Raw genomic sequence first — 9,963 nt, 5'->3', positions numbered from 1 at the left:
GTGATGCCATGGCACTCTACCCAGGGGATAGCTTGAGGCTCCGTCTCAAAAAAAAAAAAAAAAAAAAAAGACCGGTGATTTTCAAGTAAACATATAAATAAATATTATGTACCCCTGAATAATTTGCTTTTTTGGTGAAGAACAAAGAGCACAGTGATGAGATGGTGGCCAGGTGGAGGGAGTGTCCGGGTGGCAGCCCTTGCTGGGGGCAGTGCTGGAGCAGAGGCAGAGGTGTGATGTGAAAGAGCAGGAGAGGACCCGCGGTGAGGTCAGCAGGGGAGCAGGCTGGAAAGCCTAGTCGTAGGGAGGCAGGGTCAGGGTGGAGGGAGGCCAAGGAGAGCACAATTTTCATTCATCTATTTACTCTGCAAATTTCAGCGTCCCCTGTGTGCTTGGCAGTGGATACTAAGTGGTGAACAAAGTCCCCATCTACACCACCATCCTCATGGAACTGGTCCTTTTGGATCTTTCTGAAAGTGTGGGAAAGGAAAGGCAAAGTGGTCCAGACTGAGGCCAGAGGGACAGTCAGGGGCCAGCAGGGAAGCAATGTGGCGCAGCTGGGAACCCTGGGCTGTGGGCTCACAAGGATCACAGGTATGAGCCATTCTTTGAGTTCTTGGTCAGGGATTTTGTAGTTTTCGGTATACAGATCCTGCACATTTTGTTGACTTATACCTAAATATTTATTTTGCTTTTTGTTATTTTTAAAATTTAAATTGTTTTGGTTGGGAAAATTACACCAAGACACATCATAGTCAAATTGTTCAAAACCAGAGATAAAGAGAAACTCTGAAAAACATCAGGCCAGTCATGGTGGCTGACACTTGGGGAGGCAAACACAGGGGACTGCTTGAGGCCAGGAGCTGGAAACCAACCCGGACAACTTAGTGAGACCTCATCTCTACAATCAATTTAAAAGGACTGAAGTCATACAAAGTATATACTTCAACCACAGTGGTTAAGTTAAAAAGCAAAAACAGAAGGAAATATGAGAAATTCACATATATGAACAATTTCAACAAGACATTCCTAAATAGTAATGGGTCAAAAAAGCAATCAGAAGAGAAATTAGAAAATAACTGAAAGGAATGTAAATGAAAGTTCACCATCCCAAAATTCCAACCAAAGCCATGTTTATAGCTGTAAGTGCCCGTATTAAATAAAGACCTCAAATCAATAATGTGACTTTACACATTCAGAATCTAGACATAACAGCAAACCAAATCCAAGGCAAACAGAAGGGAAGAATAACAAAGAGTAGAGCAAAAATACATGAAATAGAAACTAGAAAATCAATGAAAGCAAAAGTTGGCTCTTTAAAGAGGTCATAAAAATAGATAAATTAAAAACATTTAGCTGGACTTAGCAAGAAACAAAGAGCCAGGTACAGTGGTTCAGACCTATAATCCTAGCTACTGAGGAGGCTGAGGTGGGAGGGTAGCTTCAGACCAAGAAGTCGAGAGTAGCTTGGGCTATATCATGAAACCCCATCTCTAAAAATAAAAATAAAAATAAATTAGCTGGGAATGTGGTATGCACTTGTAGTCCCAGTTACTCAGAAGGATGAAGCAGGTGGATTGCTTGAGCCCGGAAGTAGGTGGCTGCAGTGAGCTGTGATCATGCCACTGCACTTTAGCCTGAGCAACACAGCAAGACTCCATGTCAAAAACAAAAACTGAAAAACAAGGAGCATTCTCAAATTACTAAAATTAGGAATTATAAATGTAAGAGGAAACAACACTACCTACCTTATGGAAACAAAAAAAGACCAGAAGAGAATATTATGAGCAATTGTATGCCAAAAATCATACAACTTAGATGAAAAAAAAAATTGAATCAATAATTTTAAAACTTCTCTAAAGGAAATGTTCAAAAAAGAGAGCTTCACCGTGAATTCTACCAAATATTCAAAGAAGAAATAATAGCGGTCCTTCACAAGCTCTCCCAAAAACATTCAAAAAGAAGCTAATATTTCTCAGCTTATCCTATGAAGCCAATTTACTCTGACACCAAACCGGACAAAAGATATCACAACAACAACAACAACAAAAAGACCATTATCTCTTAAAAATATAGATGGAAAAATATAGACGGAAAAATTGCTACAAGTACTAGCAAACCAAATCTAGCAATAAATGAAAAGAATTATACGTCACGACCAAGTGGGGTTTATTGCAGGAATGCAAGTTTGGTTTAACATTCAAAAATCAGTCAATGTAATACTGCAAGCAACAAGGCATGGGGCTGTGCACCTATAATCCCAGCTACTTAGGAGGCTGAGCTGGGAAGATATCTCAAGTCCAGGGGTTCAAGACCAGCCTGGGTAACATAGTGAGACCCCCCATCTCAAAAAAGAAAAAAAATACAGCAAGCATTTGGCAAAATCTAACAATCTTCAGTGATAAAATATCAAAAAACTAGGAATAAAGCAAAACATCTTCAACTTGATAAAGGGCATCTATGCAAAAGCTACAACTAAGATCATAATTAATAGTGAAAGATTAAATGCTTTACTCCTAAGATCAAGAACAACACAAGAATGCTTACTTTCATCACTCATGTTCAACTGGAGTGTACTGGAAATTCTAGTTGGGTAATTAGGCAAGAAAAAATGTATCCCAGAGAGAAAAGAAGTAAAACTATTTCTATTCACAGATAAAGTGATTTTTTATATAGAAAATCCACTAAAAAATTAGAATTAATAAACATGTAAAGCAAGGTTGCAGGATATAAGAACTATTATATGAAAATCTATTATATTTCTACACATTAGCAATGAATAGTCTAAAAATGCAATTAACAAAATAATTTCATTTATAATAACAGAAAATAATAAAGTAAATTAGGAATAAGTTTAACAAAGCATATGCAATCTGTGCACAGTGACAACCCTAAGACATCACTTAAAGAAATTAAGGAAGATCTAAATCAATAGAAAGACATCCCATGTTCACAGATGGGAAGACTTAATATTTTAAAACATTACTCCCCCAAATTGGTCTATGGACTCAACATAATCCCAATCAGGATGGGATTCTTTGTAGAAATCCCAATCAGTTGGGTTCCTTATAGAAGAAATTGAGAAGCTTATTCTGAAATTCATATTTATATTTAAGAAATCCCGACAAGGCTCGGGCTCAACCGACTAAAGCGCCAGCCATGTACACCTAAGGTGGCGGGTTCGAATCCCCAGCCCGGACCGCCAAACAACAATGACAGCTGCAACCAAAAAATAGCCGGGCGCTGTGGCAGGTGCCTGTGGTCCCAGCTACTTGGAAGGCGGAGGCAAGAGACTCGCTTGAGCCCAGGAGTTGGAGGTTGCTGTGAGCTGTAATGCCACAGCACTCTACCCAGGGGGACAGCTTGAGGCTCTGTCTCAAAAAAAAAAAAAAAAGAAATCCAGACAAAACAATCTGAAAATAACAAATTTGAAGGACCCAGACATTCTGATTTAAAAACTTACCACACAGCTATAGCAATCAAGGCAGTGTGGTACTGGCATAAGGACAGATATAGAGATTTATGGAATAGAATTGAGAGTTCAAAAATAAACCTTTGTATTTATGAGCAAGTAATTTGACAAGTTTGCCATAAGGAAAGAATAGTCTTTAAACAAACAGTGCTGGGACAGCTGGATATCCACATGCAAAAGAATGAAATTAGATGTCTATCTTGGAGTATAAATAGTACATAGGTGCAACTGTTAAAATAGATAAAGATTTAAATGTAAGAGCTAAAACTAAACAACTTTTAGAAAAGTAAACATAGGGGTAAGTCTTTGTGACTTTGGAATAGGGAACAATTTCTTAGACCTAACACCAAAAGCACAGGCCACTATACAGAGAGTGCCAAAAATACATATACATTTTAAGAAAGAAAAAAACTGCATCAAAATTGTAATATTCAATATATGCCAATAACATTTGTTGTCTTTATATTGTACCTTTGTATCTCTTGTAATTTCAAATGTTAAACGCGACTTGAGTATTACAATTGTTAAAACAGGAAAATGATTTTAATAGACATTTTTGTGAAGATATACAAATGGCCAATGAACTCACGTGAAAAGGAGCTCGGTATCACCAATCATTAGAGAAATCCAAATCTATTTTACAACACTAGTTAAGACTGATATTTTACAAAAAGACAAAATGAAACACCAAGCAAATGATCGAACATAAAATAACTGCTGATAAAATAAAATAAAATAAAATGCTGATGAAAATGATTGAAACCCATGTATACTACTGGTCAGAATGTAAAAGGGTGTAGTTGCTATGGAAACGGTATAGTGGCAACTCAAAAATTAAAAATAAAATTAACATATAATCCACAATTCCACTTCTGGCCATAAACCTAGAACTGACCCAAACAGATAATTTGTACAATCATGTTCATAGTAGCATTAGAACAGCCAGATGCAACCTAAGTCTCCACTGGCTTAGGTATGCCAGTGAAATATTATTCACCCTCGAAAAGAAGGACATTCTGACACATGCGACAATATGGATGAAACTTGAAGGTGTTTTACTAAGTGAAAGAAGCCCGTTAAAAAGGCCACAAATTATAGGATTTCATTTATACAAAATTTCCAGAATATAAACAAATCTATAGAGACAGGAAGTTGTTGTTCAGAGTTATAGGGAGGGTGAAATTGAGAATAACTGCTAACAGATCCAGGGTTTCTTTGTGGGGTGATACAAATACTCTGGAATTAGATAGTGGTGATGGTTGTATTGTGAAATTAGCACAGTGAATTTTGTATTAATGAATATAGATTAATAAAATTAATTTTCAGCAAGGTTGCAGGATATAAGAACTATTGCACCAAAATCTATTGTATTTATATACACTAGCAATGAATAGTCCAAAAATTAAATTAATAAAATAATTTTATTCATAATGGCATAAAATGCTAAAGTAAATTAGGAATAAATTTAAGAAAACATATGCAATGTGTTCACATATTTATATTATTTAATGTAAATTTTATTAACATATTTATTTTATTATACAATATATTCATTTATAGTCACTTTAATATGTTAATATAAATAATATTCATATAAATGAATATATTAACATATTAAAAGTGACTGGTGATTTATATTAACATATATTATATATTACATATATATTATTTATATTAACATAATTGGCTATTATATATTACATATATAAATTTATATTAACATATATTACATATATATTATTTATATGTACAATTATGTTAATATAAATAATATTCATATAAATGAATATATTAACATAGTAAAAGTGACTATAAAGGTGGAATAAAAGGAAACAACCTTACATAATATTATAAAACTGCAAAAGGGTATAGACAAATGCATAATTATTATCAATAATTTCAGTATCTTTGTCTTAATAATAGAACAAGTAGACATAATATAGGAGCCTTGAAGAACACTGTCAACCAACTTGACCTAATTCACATTTATATAATGTCCACACTCAACAACAGAGCAGACATTCTTTTCCTGTGCACATGGAACTTTTTTTTTTGAGACAGTCTTATTATGTCGCCCTTGGTAGAGTGCCGTGGCTTCAGCTCACAGTAACCTCAAACTCTTGGGCTTAAGCAATTCTCTTGCTTCAGCCTCCCAAGTAGCTGGGACTATAGGCACCTGCCACAGTGCTCGGCTATTTTTGGTGGTTGTTGTCATTGTTGTTTAGCAGGCCTGGGCTGAATTTGAACCCACCAGCTCTGGTGTATGTGGCTGGTGCCCTAGCCTCTGAGCTACAGGTACTGAGGTGCACGTGGAACTTTTTAAGAGATAGGCTGCATCCTGGCTCTTAAAACAAGCCTCAACACATTTGAATTCAGAGCATGCAAAGTATATTCTCTAATCACAGTGCAAATAAATTAGAAATCAGTAACAGAAAGGTCTCTGAAAATTTTCAAATATTTATAAACTAAAAACACACATTTAAACAACTGATAGATTGATGAAGAAATCAAAAGAAAAATTAGTATTTTGACTAGAATGAAAATGGAAACATAGCACATTGAAATTTGTGAGGTATTGTTAAAATAGCTGCGGTTATTTAAATAGACAAAGAAGATATACACATGGACAGATGCTCAGCATCATTAGTCATCAAAGGAATGCAAATTAGAACCATAGTCCAAGAGCACCTCACACCAACTGTAATAGGAGGACTAAAGTTAAAGAGACTATAGCAAATGTTGGCAAAGATGTGGGAGAACTAGAACTCTCACACTTACCTGGTGGGTATGAAACATTAATTGGGCAAACACTTTAGAAAATATGGGCAGTTTCTTAAAAAGTGAAACATATACTTGCTGTATGATCTGGCTATTCCATTCCTGGCTATGTACCCACAAGAAAAGAAACTATGTTTATATAAGAAAATGTTTATATAAAGACGTATACACAAATATTCTTAAGAGCTTCATTTGTAATAGCCAAAAAGTGGTAAAAACCCAAATATCCATCAGTATTTGACTAGATAAGCAAAATGTGATACATCATATAATAGGAACAAGTTAATGACAGACACTAAACATGCATGAGCCTTAAACTAATAATGGTTAATGAAATTAACCAGACAAAAAATAATGTATGTAGGATGATCCCGTTTATATAAATTTGTAGAGAATACAAACTAATTTATAGTGACAGAAAGCAGAACAGTAGTTGACAGAGCACTGGAGGAGTGAGGGGGGAGAGGGATTTATGAAAGGGCACTAGGAAACTTTTAGACTGATGGATATATCCACTATTGTGATTAAGGAAATGTTTCCATAGCATGTATATAAGTCAAAATGTATCATATTTTATTATAAATCTATCAAATTTCTATCAAGCTTCATATGTGTATATTTTTTGCATGTCAATTATACCTCAATTTAAAAACAAAAGTTTTAGCTAGGAAATGGAAAGAGGAAAATATGTAGGTGCAATGGAAGCAATATTCAGATTGTTACATTAACAAACCTTAACTTTTCCTGATTCCACAGTCTGTTCATCTTTTTTTTTTATTGTTTCAGGTTAATTTGAGGGTACAAAGAATTAGGTTACAATGTTTGCCTTTGTTAGGTAGAGTCCCTAACATTGTGCCCATTAAGTGGGAGCACATCCCCCTTCCCCTCTCCTTGCTCCCTTGTTCCCCTGCCCCCACCTTGAATTGATTTGTTTTTCTCTTATGTGAGTGTGTATTAGATTCTCTGCTGGCTTCATATTAGTATTGAGTACACTGGATTCCTGCTTCTCCATTCTTGTGATACTTTACTAAGAACAATGTGTTTCAACTCCATCTAGGTTATGTAAAGTCTCCATCTTTTTTAGTGGCTGAATAGTATTCCATGGCATACATACACCATAAATGAATAGTCTAATGCAAATGTCCTTGAGATAAAATAATTTTTTTTTCTTCTGGGTAGATGCCCAGTAATGGGACTGCAGGATCAAATGGGAGGTCTAATTTGAGTTCTTTGAGGATTCTCTGTACTTCCTTCCAAAAAGGTTGTATTACTTTGCAGTCCTACCAGTAGTATAAAAGTGTTCCCTTCTTTCCACATCCATGCCAGCATCTGCAGCTTTGAGACTTTGTAATGTGGGCCCTTCTCACTGGAGTTCTCAGGGTGGTTTTGATTTGCATTTGTCTGATGATCAGGGACAATGAGCATTTTTTCAAATGTTTGAAGACAGCCATTCATCTGTCTTCATCAGAGAAGGTTCTGTTCACATCTATTGCCCAGTGGTAGATATGATTATTTGTATTGTGCCCAGGAGTTCCACAAAGACCACCCTGCCAAACATGCCAAATTTATGACACAGTCATTTTACTGAAGAGCCAGCCAGTGACTGCCTCAATGTCACAACATGGGATTTCTGAGAGCAGCCCCAAGTGCTTAAGGGGTTAAGTTTTTAAGGTTTGGTTTGCATCCTGGTTGGCACACAGGCTATCCAGGTGCATTTGGGTGGGGTGGCAAGTAAGCATTGTATAGAAGCAGAATTTTGCATTTAGTCAGTCATACCTCATATATTTTTGTTTTAATATTTACCCCTACATATCTTTGTCATAGTATTCATTCATACATCTTTGTCTCAGTATTCTTTCCACCTGGTATTATTTAAAGGTCAGTCGAGGGACAGTCGGTTCATTTCCCAGTCAAGCAAGAAGTTAGTGAGTACTTTCCCCACTATCTTGGGAGTGAACCAGAGTTACTCCATTTTGTTGAGGGCTTGTAGTCCAGGAATTTATCAGGAGTTTACTGGTATTTTTCCATTATAGCCTGGGCCTAACATTTGCTCTTTTTTTTATTGATTAATTTGAGTTCTGTAGATTCTATTTATCAACCCTTTGTCAGATTCATAGCAAGCAAATATCTCTTCCTATTCTGGACCCACACCTTTCACCACATGCAAAAATTGACTCAAGATGAATAAAAGATTTAAATCTAAGACATGAAATGATAAAAATCTTAGAAGAAAGTCTGGGAAAAATGATGTCAGACGGGAGAAAGATTTTAGGAGGGAGACTTTAGCTGCAATTGCAACAAAAACAAAAATAAACAAATGAGACTTAATTAAGCTGAAAAGCTTCTGCACAGCTAAGGAAGAAGGACACAAGTAAATCAAAGATAGCCTTCCGAATGGGAAAAGATATTGTTCCAGTGACATGGGTTGCACCTGATAAATTCTTTTTTTTTGACAAAGTGTCACTCTGTTAAGGCTAGAGTGCTGTGACATCATAGTTTACAGCAACCTCAAATTCCTGGGTCCAAGTGATCCTCCTGCCTCAATTTCCAGAGTAGCTGGGACTACGGGCATTTGCCAACATGCCTAGCTAAGTTTTCTATTTTTAGTAGGGACAGGGTCTTGCTTTTGCTCAGGCTGGTCTCAAACTCCTGAGCTTAAACAATTTACCAGCCTCAGCCATCCGAAGTAGGAGGATTATAAGCATGAGTACCTCACCCTAAATTCCCTTTTGGAATTAAAACAGTTTAAACTGTGTTTTCAACGATTTAAGTGTCCTGGAAAGTATAATCTTTGCTTCTGAGTGGTCGAGATGGAGCCTAGAATGGAAGTAGTGTATGAGTGTGAGTAGTCAGAGGCTTCAAAGGCTTTTACCCATTTTAAGGGCAGAAGTAGTGGGAAAGGATAGCAGACTCTCCAAAAAACAAGCCCTTGACGGGCCTTCTAGCTCTGGACAATGTCCTGCTTGTTTGGATGAGCGTCTTTTGTTGACAAATGAAGGACATTGATACCTTACAGGATGACTATGAGGCTGCCATGTGCTATTATGAAAAAATGCTCAGACAGTGATTGTAGTAGTGTGGGTGGCAGTCCTATCTCTGCCCCTAGATACCATGGGACCTTCAGTAAGTTACAGTCTCTCAGTGTGGATGATGTTCTATCTCTGTCCCTGGTTATCATGTGACCTTGGGTAAGTCTCATTCTCTCTGGATTTCAGGTAGTCAGCAGAAATAGGAGAGGGCTGACAAAGGGTCTCAGACACATTGCCACTACAGGTGTGCCCATCCCCCCAAGAAACAAATTCTGCATGTGGCTGTGGATGGAAACTTGAACCTGCTAAGTGGATAGAAGAAAGATGGTGAGTCTAAGAATATGGTGTGCTTAAAAGCTAGCAAAGTAGACCACTGTATGTCAGAAAGTGATTGCAAGATGATAAGGTGCGTCTTTGGGTTATTTTCCTCACACTCTCCCCCACATGTAGGCTGAACTGCTACGGAGGGCTCCTACTGGGCCCACATTTTCCAGTTACCCAGTGTATATTATATAGTGAATAATATTGGAGTCAAGTGGATAGAAGCTCAAATCCTTGTTCTGCCAGTAACTAGCTATATAACTTTGGCTAAGTCCCTTAATCTTTCTGAGCATCAGTTTCCTCTTTGGAACAATGGGAAATAGATATTGTATCAGATAAAGAATAGGCTAGGGTTGCAGAAAC

The sequence above is a fragment of the Otolemur garnettii genome, unplaced genomic scaffold (genome assembly GCF_000181295.1).
Source record: "Otolemur garnettii isolate 467f Iridium unplaced genomic scaffold, OtoGar3 scaffold00046, whole genome shotgun sequence".
Lineage (NCBI taxonomy): Eukaryota > Metazoa > Chordata > Mammalia > Primates > Galagidae > Otolemur > Otolemur garnettii.
Note: the sequence above shows the minus strand (reverse complement) of the source record.